At 30.0% G+C, this 14,941-nt stretch overlaps 1 protein-coding gene across 1 annotated transcript in view; it reads left to right on the forward strand.

Annotated features, from left to right (window-relative positions):
* LOC140017018 (receptor like protein 21-like) overlaps positions 1-14,941 on the forward strand; it is a 132,653-nt gene that overhangs the window by 19,004 nt on the left and 98,708 nt on the right. The gene's annotated exons all lie outside the window — the stretch shown is intronic.

A 14,941-nucleotide genomic window follows, 5' to 3' on the forward strand; every position in this document is an offset into this window, starting at 1 on the left:
TCTCATACTCGAGGACAAGCATGATCTAGGTGTAGGGGGAATTGATAGAATGCAAAATTGCAGATGTGATTCTCAGTCCATTATATGTGTCCATTTTTCCTATCTAATGCAAAACTACGTAGTTTCACTTATTAATACTGCTAATGTGGCACGTAGCATTGAATGCATATTTAAGGGATGTTTGGTAAATGGGTTTCAAATTTAATTTTAGCATGGACGGCCTACTTTATGAATCAATATGATTGCACGTAACTGCAACTCTGACAAATTCAAGAATCTCATCCTCAAATCCTTGTCTAATCTCATCTGAATCATGCGGCGCGAAATTTCAAAGTAGAAGGCTATGGGTACAACTAAGATATTATTGAATTTAAAAACCATTTACCAAACACCGCTTAAATATGCATTTAATGTTATGTGCCACATCAATAGTATTAATAAGTGAAATTATGTAGTTTTACATTGGACAGGAAAAATGGACAGATATAATGAACTGAGGATCCTGCCTGGCAAAATTGTTATTCAATTTATAATTATTTCCCCTTGATTTTAGCGAAATATTATTTTAATTACTAGATTTTACTTATATTTGATTAATTGTGCTAATTGTATGGAATTATGTGAGACGTGAATAAAGCATTCTAAGAGTTACTTTGATGGTGATGCGTTCGGGGCCGGTTTCCAAGTTCAAGTCGAATTCAAGACAATTATTGAAGGAAGATTTTTAAGACTTTAATTTTCATTATTAGTCTTAGTATTGAATTAGGAAACTTGGAATATTATCTTTAGTAGTTTACTTTTTCTATTTTGGGGAATATATCTTATTATTAGTATTTGATATTAAGTAGGAAACAAGAGAAATTAGGAAAGCCGGATTCCAATTTGATTAGGAGTTGGCTAGCAATAATTTCGGGAGGCCTCTTTGAAGTATCAGACACATCCGTCACTTGTTTCGTTATTCCTCTTATCTTTCGTTAGTTTTAGGGAAAAGACCATATGCAACTATTATCAATGGAGTCTTGCAGATTTCCCTCGATGATGCGTGGCTAAATCCTTTTTCTAGCTGAGTAACACGGATTTGGTTCGTCCACATCTGTGAGATCTAATTGTTTTTATCAATTTCTATTATTCGTTAGTATTCTATATCTTTTGGCTTAATTTCTTATGATTATTTTGTTATTTGAATATCAGGACCCGATATTTAATTCAACTTGATAATCTATTGTCAATTAGGATAGTTGAATCCGTAATTGTTTAATTGTCCCAAATAAGTGATGACTAACGTGATTGGGGCCACATTAGGGTGATGTACGATATAATTTAAATAAATTTTGGTAGTGTGTTTATTGATTAAAACATGATTTTTCCAGTTTTTAAAGCAAGCAAGAAATTAAATTCTACAGGTGTAGTTAGGGTTGTTTTTTAGTTAGAGAAGTAGTTAACAGGCGTACATTAACTATTGAGACATTAAGAAAAAGTTGGTTGTTTATCACATGTATGACAACTATAACCTGTTTATTAGTGAATAATTGAGATAATTCTTACATCGATGATCAGTTGTATGAATAACTTCCGAAGTTAATTCCTTGCCTAGAGCTTGTTAATCCTTGGTTTAATTTAATTTACTCTTGTTTAATTAGTTTTATTTTCATTAAGTGCTTTATTCTAATTTTAAATCTTCCAAACCCCCCCTTAATTGACTCTGTTTGAAAAGAAACAAGTTTCCTCCCAATATCTGCGGAGACAACCCTACTTGCTATTGTACTTGTTTAAATCTTTTAAAGTAGGAATTTATTATTGCACAAACGCGACACCTGTCACAAAGATATGATCTCATTGGCATTTGAGTCAAATTATTTCACCGGATATCACAATAACACAATGATTTTATACGAATATTTCATGAGAATATTTCTCACATAATTGCCATACAAGAAATTATATTCACTTCAAGTGAAGACTCCAATTTTTTCAATTTTTTTCAATCCTAGTAGCCAACAATCTCACCAGAAATCATCAACATGGATGACCATTAGTTTACTATTAGGAACTACTATTTTCTTGCCCAATAATTCTTTGTTTCATGTAAATGGCCCGTAGTCTATTTACCTACTAGGAACCATTCTCACAAATCTCCATGGATTTTCTTTTTTCCAAGAATATCACATAAATAACTCAAATGCATTCACATTATGTTTACACTTTTGAGTGTGTATCCATTTGAACAAACTCAAAGAAGACTCAAAGAAAGGATTAAAAAAATCGAAAACATGATACTCAATTTCATTTAATGTCATAAATAATTGCAACTTTAAAATTCATATTCACAAGTTGAAAAAACAACATGGTATCACATGAAAATTCACTTTTTTTTGTGCACAATAAAAATTCATATCATTTGATTGTGTACCTTCAAGTAATGACTCTAATTCTTTGCATTCATTTTTAGCAAAGAAAATACCTCCACTATTTGTAGTACTTTAACTGTATGCAACTAAACACATAGTGCAAATCTCTTGTAGCGTACATTTATTTACTTCAATATAGATGGTACAAAAGTCCAATTATTATAACTATAAATTATATAGTTGGAGGTATAAGGATCTCACCAAAGTTGTTTCAAGTAATACCAAATCAGAATATCGTAAATTAAATCCCATTGAGCAGCATCTATATGATAGTGCATTTCATAAGCATGCAAAATTTACAACCTGTGAAAAATGGGCACTTATATGACGTTTATTATAGACTCAAAATTCTCAATCACAAATTTCAGTGGTGACTCCAAGCACTTTCCATTCCTCTCTCATTCTGAATTTGATATGCCATATTAAATTAGCAATAACAGCATGAAATTCATTTCACTCGTTATGGTTTACGAGCTATATGAGATGTAACAGCTCTTGGACACACATCATGGCCATAAACACTAATCAATCGAAATACGGAGTAATATCCATATACTGGTATAAACAAGACAGTCACAAACACAGATAATGGGTATATGATGCACGTACAAGCATGTATATCTTTTATTAAAGATAACACATTATCATACAAGCCTCAAGTAGCGTGCAAAACCTTCAATGGCATGCACATAATCTATGAATTGAAAGAGATTTACTACTTTGTATAAGCATATCAAATTTATCCAAATTAGTGGTTGCAAGTTAGCTAGCTAGTCAAGCCATATTTCAAAAATTGGCGCGAGTCAATCACAAGTTGATTACATTAATTAATATATTAATTCTTCTCTATGTTTTTTTTTCAGTTGTGTATTATATATGCTTACCATTCTAGCCAATAGACAAATTGTCATTGCAAGTAACTAGATTTACCTTAGTACAATCATTATTGTTACCAGTTTTCTCATTGGAAGAAATAAGAACTCTTTTTTTTTTTTTGTTAAGAAGGCACCTTTGAAATTTCTTCCAGAATGTATCGTGGCAACTTGTCTAGTGCAGCAATGAATTGCAATTGTTCAACAATTTGAACTCCCTTGATCTGCTTTTTTGATGCCATATTTTTTCCTACACATCCTTCCAAATATTTTGACAATTGAATAAGAAATTTCATAAAAGTTATGAACTTCATTAGAAAGATTATATAATAAATAATTCAAGCAATGGAATTCAACAACTTCCCTTTTCTAACTTTTCCTCGTGAACTTTCTTTCCTGCTTATTTATCTTACTTGCTGAGATCTTCTTAGAACTTTTTTCTTCATCCATTGGTAGGCTACTCTAGTCATTGAGTTGATCATAAGAACTTGCAAGTTGAACTCCATTTTGATCTAAATCACTTTAAAATTATTATTCTGCTAGAGAAAAAATATAAATGTTAAATAGAAAAATCAACAATAATAAATAATCTTAAGTATAACAATATAAGGATGCATAAGTGTAAAGGGTTGACTCACGAATATCTCGTTCTCTTTAAGGTAATTCAAGTATCTACGGAAGAATCAACTCTGATACAGGAGGATCTCCTGTTTGTCACCTCTAAGATACAACAATCTAGTCACATTTACTATCACTCTCACCATTCTACACAACGAAGAGAGTATAACTCCACTAACACCGATTTTTCTTGCCAAGTTATGAGATAGAAATGTAGAGAAAATTGGGTGTCTTTCTCTTGTTACTTAACACTCTCAAAGTACAAGTAGTAGTAATATTAGTGAGAGACATTAGATATGGCCGCCTGCGGAGAATAGTGGTAGTTGAGGTTATGCGCCTGAATCAATGAATGGATGGGTAGGAGGAAACGGCTTGGACCAAAGCATAAGAAGAATGCAAAGTTGAAAGTTGTGTGTAGATTGCAATGGGACAAATACGTGGAAATCTATTATACTAGAAATTTATTAGTCCATGTTTTCTAAAAGATTTCTAATAATAGGACATATATTCTTGAATTATTTGACTCCTTAATCAATTCAAATAATGTAATTTAATAGTTATTAGTTTGTTTAGTTCAAATGTTTAAATCACTATATTTTAGTTAGAAAAATATTTTGTTAAACTAACTTATCGAAAAGCCTCTCTAAGTAAATATTTTATTTTAACACTTCCTTTAGACATAAAAATCCTAGTTGAACTAACTTATCAATAACCTTTTTTAAGTAAAATTTACTATATTTACTACTTTTAACGTTTCCCTTAGTTGCAAATGACAAATAGCACATATATATTTTAACATGTGTCATTTCTCATGGATTTTGAATTATTTTAGTTATTAATTAATTTCAATTAATGTCATCTAATGATTATAGTTTGTTTAATTTACATGTTTAAATCCTTATATTTTAGGTAGGAAATATTTTTGTTAAATTACATTATCAAAACACCTATCTTTATTTTAACATTTCTTTTAGGCAGAAAAGGTTTGGTTTAACTAACTTATCAATAATTCTCTCCAAGTTAAATTCTTTACTTTAATGTTTTCCTTAACTTCAGATGACAAATAGCATGTATTGTCATTTGTAAAATTTTTTTGTGTATACGATATTATAAATTTAAATGAATGGTTTGGCAAACTGATAAAAATCAATGCATGAGTGTCGTAAAAATGTAAAAACGATACATCTTTCACTCAATCCTATTGTACAAATTGAGAATTTTACTTATTGTCTTAGTTATATATATATGTAATAGGTGGAGGGTTTTTTTATCAAAAACCTTCACAAATTTTCAAAATCCCAATCCCTTTTTCCTAGAATTTTACATTTATTTTAATTCACACATATTGGCTCCACAATTTGGTACAATCAAACCATTTCGAATTCTTTTGTTTGTTATCAGTATGCAAATTAAATTTTCATGATTTTCAATTCCTCCCTATGTCTAGTTGACCCTTACTTGCAATTTCAAATTTATGTAAAACTTATCCAAATAACATTTGCAAAATTTTAGATTGATAATACAAAATTTAATTACAATTCCCAGGGTTGTATAATAATGAACTAATAACACAAATTATTTACAATTTTAGTATAGACCTCTTTAGAGGCTCCCAACTTTCCATCATTTTTCCTTATATTTTTTTAAATTATTTTTAATTAAATAAATAACTTTCAATTTTTGCATACATACTTACCATGTATGCAGTTATAAGTTAGTTACATTTTCGAAATATTAACAACATTCAAAATACTAGCACAATTTGAAATTACATACTTATCATATAGGCATTTATGAATGAGTAACATTTCTAAAAATATTGACTAAACTTAACATACTAACACAATACCACACTTATAAATGATTATTGCTAATAAGGAAATAATATTTGAAATCCTTCAAATTGGTAATAACAAAATGAAAACAACTTATCAAATATAAAAGATAAAACATACTATCAAATTCAAAAAAGAACTAGCATCTACTCCAGTGATTCTTTTAGGTAATTCCAACATAAATATGTATTATTAACTTTGGTAATTCTAACTTAAATATGTAACTACTGTTTAGACATTAAATTAAAATGTCCAATTGATAAACATACAATAATTATATTGTCTAACGTTAAAAAATCAAAAGAACAAATTTATGTATGAAAAGACAACACTTTAATTTTTTGTTAGGGCACTGCCCAAAAACATACTATTAATTTGGCAAGAACAAAATAAAAAATAACTTAGGAAATATCAAAAAAAATAATATCAATTTCAGAAAAGAAATAAACAAATGACGGGCAAAAATACTCACTAATTTAAAAATCTGTCATATCTGATTTGATTCGATCCAAAAATTAGGATATTCAATTCATATAATTTGATCGGATTAAAAAAGAATTGAGTAACAGTTTAGATATGGAGCGAGTTAGGTTCACATAATTAAAAACTAACAGATACCCAACGCGCTCGCATATATATTTTTTATTTTTATAGATATACTATAAAATAATATTTTTAGAGCTAATTGAGTAATTTCATTCAACAAATTGCATTACAAATACGAAAAAGTATAGTTTGTTTATAAGTTTCATTTGTAGAGGTCATGATCTTTTATTTTTTAGAAAAGAGTTTAATTAATATGAATTTTATATTTAAAAAAATATGCTACTTATTTTAAATTTTTATTGATTTTGAATTCTTTGAATTTTTTTCCCTTTTTCTTGTGTTCTCTTCACATATTTGTTTCCTGCTAGGAGATTTTTTTGAGAAAAAATCTTTAATAAATCTTATATGAATATGCAAAATAAACTATTAAATTAGTATAAATTATTTTTAAAAATTAAATAATAAGTGGGGCAGAACGGGTACCCGTTAATCTGATCCTACCACTGATATGCGGAGCAGGTAAGAGTCAAATGATGCACAAAGTGGGTACTCGATCCCTGCCCACTCCTAGGAATAGTGTCTATCAATAATGCTAAAAAAAGTTAATATAGACATTTAAAATCTTCCTTTGGATTTTGCTGTGATCTGTTTTGAAAACAAGGACGTACTAGAATAAAGTAAAAAATACAACTACACAAGGCCCCGTTAGAATATATTTCAGGTGTCATATTTTTAGAAATGTATGATTAATAAGGAAAAGTAAATAAATACCAAGGATGACAAGTAAGATTAAATAAGGAAAGTATATAAACATAAGGGAAAGTAATAATTAATAATATGTGTGTGTGTGTGTGTATCATAGATTAGGTGAATATTGGGTATATTAACGAGTGCCCAATGAACACTTGTTAGAGAAACCCAATTTCTATTCTTTTCATGTACTGTTTTAGATATTTCATAATTGAAATTCAATGCTAATGATAAGGTTTTGTTTACAGTAATAATTCAAATCGGTATTAAGTAGCTACTTTCATTAGTATTTATATTTTTTTCCTAATTTTTCTCATTATTATTATATACAAGTACATAGTGTTGCTTTGTTTATGTTTGTTGACTTGAGTCTTTCTTAAGGTTCATTTGGGGTTACAGTGACTTGTCAAAAAGTACTTATACTAGTTGAGATTTTGAAAGGATGTGTCGTGTGGTTCATGAAGAAAAAGGTCTTGATGTGCGGGTATTTTGACTGTTTTGGTGTGTCTTTTTTTATGGATAGTGGTTAAATTTTTTTGGAAATGTTTTATAAAGGGTTACTATATGTATGTTTTGATCATTCAAAGACAACTTTCAATCAATTAACTATCATATTGAATGAAACTTTCACTTGTATAAAATGTAAATTATAATAATGGAACACGAGCAGTACAACTATGTAAAATCAGTCATTATTTGTTGCAATTCAATTAAATTTGAGCAATATAAACGACCATTCGTTCCTATAAATTTCTATTAATTGTTATGCTCTCTCCTTTGAAAATGGATGTAGTCCAAAGCAGCATGCATGTAATCATGGCGTTGTAAGTGCTTTCCAAAATTACTGATGTTAGCATTTAATACTTTGAACGGAAATTCAGTTCATCAAGTATTAGTTTGCTTTTGAATTTTTTTTAGCCGTGAAACACTTCACTCATATGTTGACTTAGCACTATTAATTAGAGTACATGTAAAATGAACAATGTTTACTGAAATAAATCTTCTCCAAACAATATAAGTTACTGAAATAATGTTTAGAGTATTTATTAACGAGTGATGGGTTTAATATATGTTTTCAATCTTCTCCAAACTATATTGCTTTTAAAATACCCCAAACAACATTTTAATATTGTCCAACGCAAATAAGTTATAAATCTTCTCCATTTGCCAGGCGCGGGGTCATTGGTTGGTACTCCAAAACCTTTTCCACCACAAACGGTGACGTATTGGAGAGAATAAGGCGTGCCCATTTTTATTGTTGACACGCACACACAGCCTAGGGTAGGAACGGTCAACGCGTTCCTACCGTAAAGGGATCCGAAGAAAGTGTAATGCATGAATCCTGCAACTGCTTCTAATGTGGTTTTTGAGCCAGTAAAAAATAAGAATCAGGTTGTTAGATCTAAGGGCATTAATGAAAATGGGCGAAGGTTTTTATCACCTCTTTTAGTAAGTGATATTAATTTTGGGACAAATAAAAAAGAAAAATAGGGGATCAACACTTAAGTAATATATTGCTACAAGTAATAGGTCTAAAATATCCTTCATAGTTACAAGATTTAAGACCTTATTAATTGAAGTTAAAATGGTACATCATATTTATACTCAAAACATGTAGAGAAATTCCCAATGTCCTTTACAGAAACTGTGCATAGCCTACAAAACCTTCAGGCTAACAAAATCCCAATTTCTGACAAAGAATAGAGAAAAATGTCCTCAAATGTCCTTTACAGAAACTGGGCATAAAATGATAAAATAGCATCTAGAAAAAATGCAAAGCTTCATGCTTAACTTCATCATAATCAGTCAGCCTATCCTTTCCAAGGTAGAGATGGAAAGAATACGTTGATGGATAAAAGCAGTATTCATTTCAATGTTTGCGAGTTCTTGACTCTGAAGGGGGCCTGCTGCAAGCTCTGGACATTTTGAGTCATAATTTCTTCCAAAGTAAAGTGGAAGTACACACTACCATCCGGATGCTATGCTACATAAGCTGCCCTCCAATTTTGACGACTTTTACTTCATTGAATTTCTGTCGGCCATATTGACAGAAATTAGCAATTTCTTATTAGAAAAACGAAAAATAGCACAACAATGTATGCACCCAAACTAGTAACTGAATATAAGGTCATTGATAATATAGGGTTGGTATGGATTAAGTGTTTTTTTTTTTATTTGAAAATTTTTACTAGAGTGTAATATTTTTGGATTTTTTAAAATTTTAAATATTTTCGAAATATTTTAAAATTTTTCAAAAATTCCTTCTCCCTCCACCTTCCGTCACCTCTCACCCCTGTCACCCTTTCCTCATTTTCCTTGCCCATCACTCCTCTCCTCCTTCTCCATGCCTTCCCTTCTCTCCTGCCTTCTCCTCCTGGATCTCGTCGTCCTCCTCCTCCTCCACCTCCTCTTCCCCCCTCCCGCCTCTTATCCATTTCCTCTTCCCTCCTCCTCCTACCTCCTTTCCCCATATCTCTTTCCATCCTTCTCAATGATGAACTAGATCTAACGCAGATGAACAAATCCATTCCCTCATGACCATTTGTTATAGCATTTGTTACATCCATGATTTTGACTCCTAAGAAACTGACAATATCATATTTTGTCACAAGAGATGTTAGTTCTCTGTCTCCAATATCTCTTGTAAGCATTTGTTAGTCCACCAGAAAGTAATTTATTATTCTCAGTCATTTTGCTAATATTAATATTCCAATTGAAAAAAAAAATTTTGTGCAGATAATTTTTCACATGTCTTTATTAATCTCCTATTTTCACGACGATACAATTTAGTCTCTTGCGTTCAAAATAAACTTTTGTGCATAACTTTTTCCCATCATGCACCTGCGATGAAAAATTCAAGGGATAAAAAAGGCATCACATCTCAATAATAAAATTTTAGTCAATAAAATATAATATAAGAATCCCTAATAGAAAAACTTTAATAAAGCAAAATCAGACACATACCGGGAAGTAGCCACCAAGAAAATACAAGTGCAGTTAGCAAATAATCACCTCGTTCCGCACCAATTTCACTAGCCAAAACATCTGCCCAAGCTCTACACTCCACATTTTTCTACTGCTGCTTGACCACATTTTCTTCAATTGTACTGAAACTGGACCCATAATTCATTCAACCCACAAAATTTCCCAAAAGAAAATGAGCGTCTCCAATTCAAAAATAGAACCTTCTAATTTTACTCATTATAATTACAAATTTTGATTTTTTTTGTCAGTAAAAAAAATGAAGGAGGCCACTCAAAATATTAAACCACATATAATGACAGCTTAATAAAAAATAAGATTTGAATTCTTTATCTCCCACTCTATCAAAATTGAAAGTCCTTGCTAGTGTGGTTTAAAAAATGGATTAATCTTTCCTACACCGACAGTGTATATATTATCAATATTTGATAAATGATAATTATGTAAAATTTAAATTTAAAATTTAAATTCTACACACATATCATGAATCAAATTATAATAGTATATACACTGTCAGTGTATACAGAAAATCAGCCTTAAAAAATTCCCATGTTTGAAAGCAAAGTTTTAAATCAATGTGTACGCCGCTAAAGTAAAAAGCATATATGATGGAAACTGCACGGACAAATTCCCATGCAGTGAAAAGCAAAAGAAGCGATGGAAATTGTGCCAACTTGCGGAAAGCAAAAGTGCCATGTGTTGTGGGGTCCCTAGAAATGCAATACACGCCTGGTTGATAGGCCTCAAGAGTCAAGAGTCAAGAGTCAAGGCAGATGGGGAAGTGGGGCCCAGGCTAAGTTGCTACCAGCAAATGCCGCCAACTGACTACCCCCTAAAAAGGTAACGTCCTTCTCGAAAAAAACCGCGGCCATCTAATCGAATAAAACCGTTATTTGATCGCAGTTATTGAACGAAACTCATGGCCTGCCTTCTTTTTTTCCTTTTTCTGTCATAAGGGAAATTTCATTTTCCCTTATGCTTCTCCAAATCTATATAAGTGTGCAGTATTTCCATTTGATCCAATGATGACTCAATTTCGATTGATTCCCATAGTTCAATTGGGCTACCTCCCCTTAAAATTGACTGGAGTGGAAGTCGGAGTAAAGTAAATATAGATGTTGTTGATTGACCGAAAAAAAGGATAAAATACCAAAAAATTCAATATAGTTTGTTAAATGTTCAATTTAACTCCTTCTTATTTAAAAATCTATATTATAAGTCCTTATAGTTTCAACTAAATTAAAAATTGGATGGAAAGCATCCAATCTAATGATTATACATGAAATGTCAATATTGTCTCTATATAAATGAACTCCCTATGATTTGTTGAATGTTCAATTTAATTCTATCTAGTTTAAAAAATTACACTATGACTCCCTACGGTTTCGACTAAATTGAAAATTAAATGGAAAGCATCTCACACATAGTATGGGCAATATTGACATTTCACACACAACCATTAGATTTGATGCTTTCTGTCCAATTTTCAATTTAGTCGAAACCATAGGGAGTTATAGTGTAGGTTTCCAAACAAGAGGGAGTTAAATTGAACATTTGTCAAAGTATAGAAGTATAAATGGTTAAATACTTTATATATATAATAACATTACATTGTTATATTCTTGAAAAACTTAATATAAATGGTTAAATATTATATATATATATATATATATATTATATATTCAGTATAACAATATAATGTAATAGTACACTAAAACAAGGAGACAATACAATCCTACATGCCTCAATTCCTTTGAATAAGTACTGTGATGGAAAAAAGCAGTACTACTATAAATATAGCCATTAGTCAAGCATTTCCTTCTAAAGTTGGGTTGGTAGATGTTTACGCGTTCTTCACTCTGAAAGACCAAAAAGTATACAGACTTTCGAGTCATCTGCACTCCAAATAGTTTCTTCCAAAATAGGGAGTACGATACACTACTTTGCTACCAACATTCTTTTGATTCTTGGTCCCCGTAATCTGCACTCCAATTTTGACAACTTTGCACTTCATTTCATTTTCTGCCCGCCAGATTGACGGACCGAAGTAGAAATTTCTTATCAAAAACATGAAAAACAACAACAATAGATGCACTCAAAATAATAACTCAATTATGGACTTTGATAATATAACGAGTTGCTTAGAAGAATGTAAGAAACCACTAATATAATGAGTTTAAATAGGCTTGATCGCATACTTGATGTTTTACACCAGTGGCAGAGCCCAAAAAAAAAATTTTCAGTGAGGGCAGAAGCAACTATAAAATTTTTTACCTACACTTTTTTTAGTTTTTTAAGAAAAAAAATATTCATCAACAAGTACAAATGATGCATATATTTCATGAAAAATATCAAAAGACAAACTCAAAATTATTAATGTAATAATAATTTTATTTAAAAAACAAACTAAACCATTTACAATTGCTCATTACGAGTTTTCATATTTTGATAATGGTTTACAACCTTTTTATTTTGAATTTCACGAAATATATTTTTCTCAATATAAGTAACTAAACAATTATTCATCCAAGTGTCTTCCATTCTATTTTGTAACCAATTCTTCACTATATTCATCATTGAAAAAACCCTTTCTACGGTAACTGTAACACAGGTAAAATCAAAGGCAACTTTAAAAGTATATAAACTAATAGATACACAAAACTTCAGGAGGCACACTTAAAATTATATCAAATTTTTATAGGTATTATAGAAATTTAAGAGAGACAGTGGAAGCCTATAAACCAATAGATACACAAAATTTCAAGGGACACAGTTGAAATTACATTAAATTTTTATAGATATCATAAAAATTTAAGGAAGGCAGTGGAGCCGTGCCCGTAGTGCCCCTAGCGTATATCCGCCACTGTTTTACACCAGAGTTGACTTGTCTCCGGTCTCCGGACCTGCGTTCCAGTACATTGATAAGCGATTATAAATTATCCTGCCTTCCATTTTCAATGGTAAATTCTGTAGTGTATTCATCTAATTCAAAGACAGGTATGGAAAGGTAAAATATATGGCAAAGAAGTAGGCACGTGGAAAGGTAAAGAATATGTCAAAGAAACTGACATGTACGGATGATGAAAGGAATATGTTTACAAAAGTAAGTGGTGACCTATAACAGGCACGGGCCGGTTTGAAAATGTTGTGTATGGCAGAAGCTGAAAATGTATTGGGGTGTCACGGAATTAACATATATATAATGGGTCTAGAAATAAAACACCGAAGAGGAAGCGTAAGCAGTACTAAACACAGCCATGCTTGGTTTTGAAGCAACATATGGACATTATTGAATAACGAGTTGAGAGCCTTTAAAAAGTGAAACTTAAGAAATAAATATTTGAAATATTAAGTTTTTTAATTATGTAATCTATTTTGATTATCGCTGTTCTAATATATAGTCATTTGGAGGATTTCTAGAGCTGAAGTACTAAATTCTTTTTGGACTTTTAATAAATTTGAGTTATTTTTCTTTTAGTTTCTCACTTTTCTAACAACTTTTATCTAACCTACTAAATTTGAATTATTGAAATTGATTTTAATTGTTATATTAGTAAAATATTAACATTTGTGGAAACTGGGTTCATGGGAAGACAGATTGTTGCATGTTTCATATTTAATTGAATACAAATATCTCTACTTTACATAAAGCGTCCAAGACTGAGGAATAGTGGATTCCAATTGATTCTCCCGATTATGGGTATTACATCAACAAAATACTATCTATTTATGGGCATTTTACTCTGAATAATTATAATTATGTAAAATAAATAAATGTTTATAACTAAAATTGAAAAACTTTTACACTAATATTTTTGTGAAAGGTAAACTGATTGTCCTGTATTTAGCATAAACTGATTTTGAAAGTAAAAAACAAATTGCCCATAGCATACTTGCTCTTTATAATTTTTTTTGCATTATATCAACAAAATACTAGCTATTTATGGACATTTTACTCTGAATCATTACATTTATGTAAAATACATAAATGTTTGTAACTAAAATTGAAAAAGTGTTACACTAATATTTTTACAAAAAGGAAACTAGTAAATTTTGTATTTAACAATTTTTAAATATGTGAAAGTAAAAACGTTTTTGCCCATAACATACCAGCTCTTTATGAGTTTTTTGCATTACATCAACAAAATACTAACTATTTATGGGTATTTTACTCTGAATCATTATATTTATGTAAAATACATAAATGTTTGTAACTAAAATTGAAAAAGTATTATACTTATATTTTTACGAAAGGGAAACTGGTAGATTTTATATTTAACAAAATTTAAATATGTGAAAGTAAAAAAGATTGCGCCCATAACATACCAGCTCTTTATGGATTTTTTACATTACATTAACAAAATACTAGTTGTTTATGGGTATTTTATTCTGAATCACTACATTTATGTAAAATAAATAAATGTTTGTAACTAAAATTGAAAAGGTGTTATACTTATATTTTTACGAAAGAGAAACTGGTAAAATTTGTATTTAACATAAATTAAATATGTTAAAACAACTTTACAGGTGATTTTATTAGTTACTTAATTTGTTGGTAAGAAACAAGGTTTTTTTTTTTGCAAAATTTGTTCATTAGATTTTTTCAAATAATTAGGATATAAAGGTAAATTTTCACAATCTTTTATTAGCAATAGACCCCAATTTCTTTCTAAGCAGTGATGAAATCAAGATTTTTTCCTTGGAGGGGGGGCCAAAATGATTGACAAATAAAATTATTTTAATATGTTATATTCAAAATAATTTTCATCTATTTAAATATATGGCATCCTAAAATATCAAATATTAACTTTAATTATAAAGGTGTGTCTATTTAATAAATATGTAATATAGTCATAACAAAAATTAAGACAAGAAATAACATTTGATTAAATATTTTATAGGAAAAAATGCACTTTTCATCCTCAAAGTT

Source organism: Coffea arabica, chromosome 11c (genome assembly GCF_036785885.1).
Source record: "Coffea arabica cultivar ET-39 chromosome 11c, Coffea Arabica ET-39 HiFi, whole genome shotgun sequence".
Taxonomy (NCBI): Eukaryota; Viridiplantae; Streptophyta; class Magnoliopsida; order Gentianales; family Rubiaceae; genus Coffea; species Coffea arabica.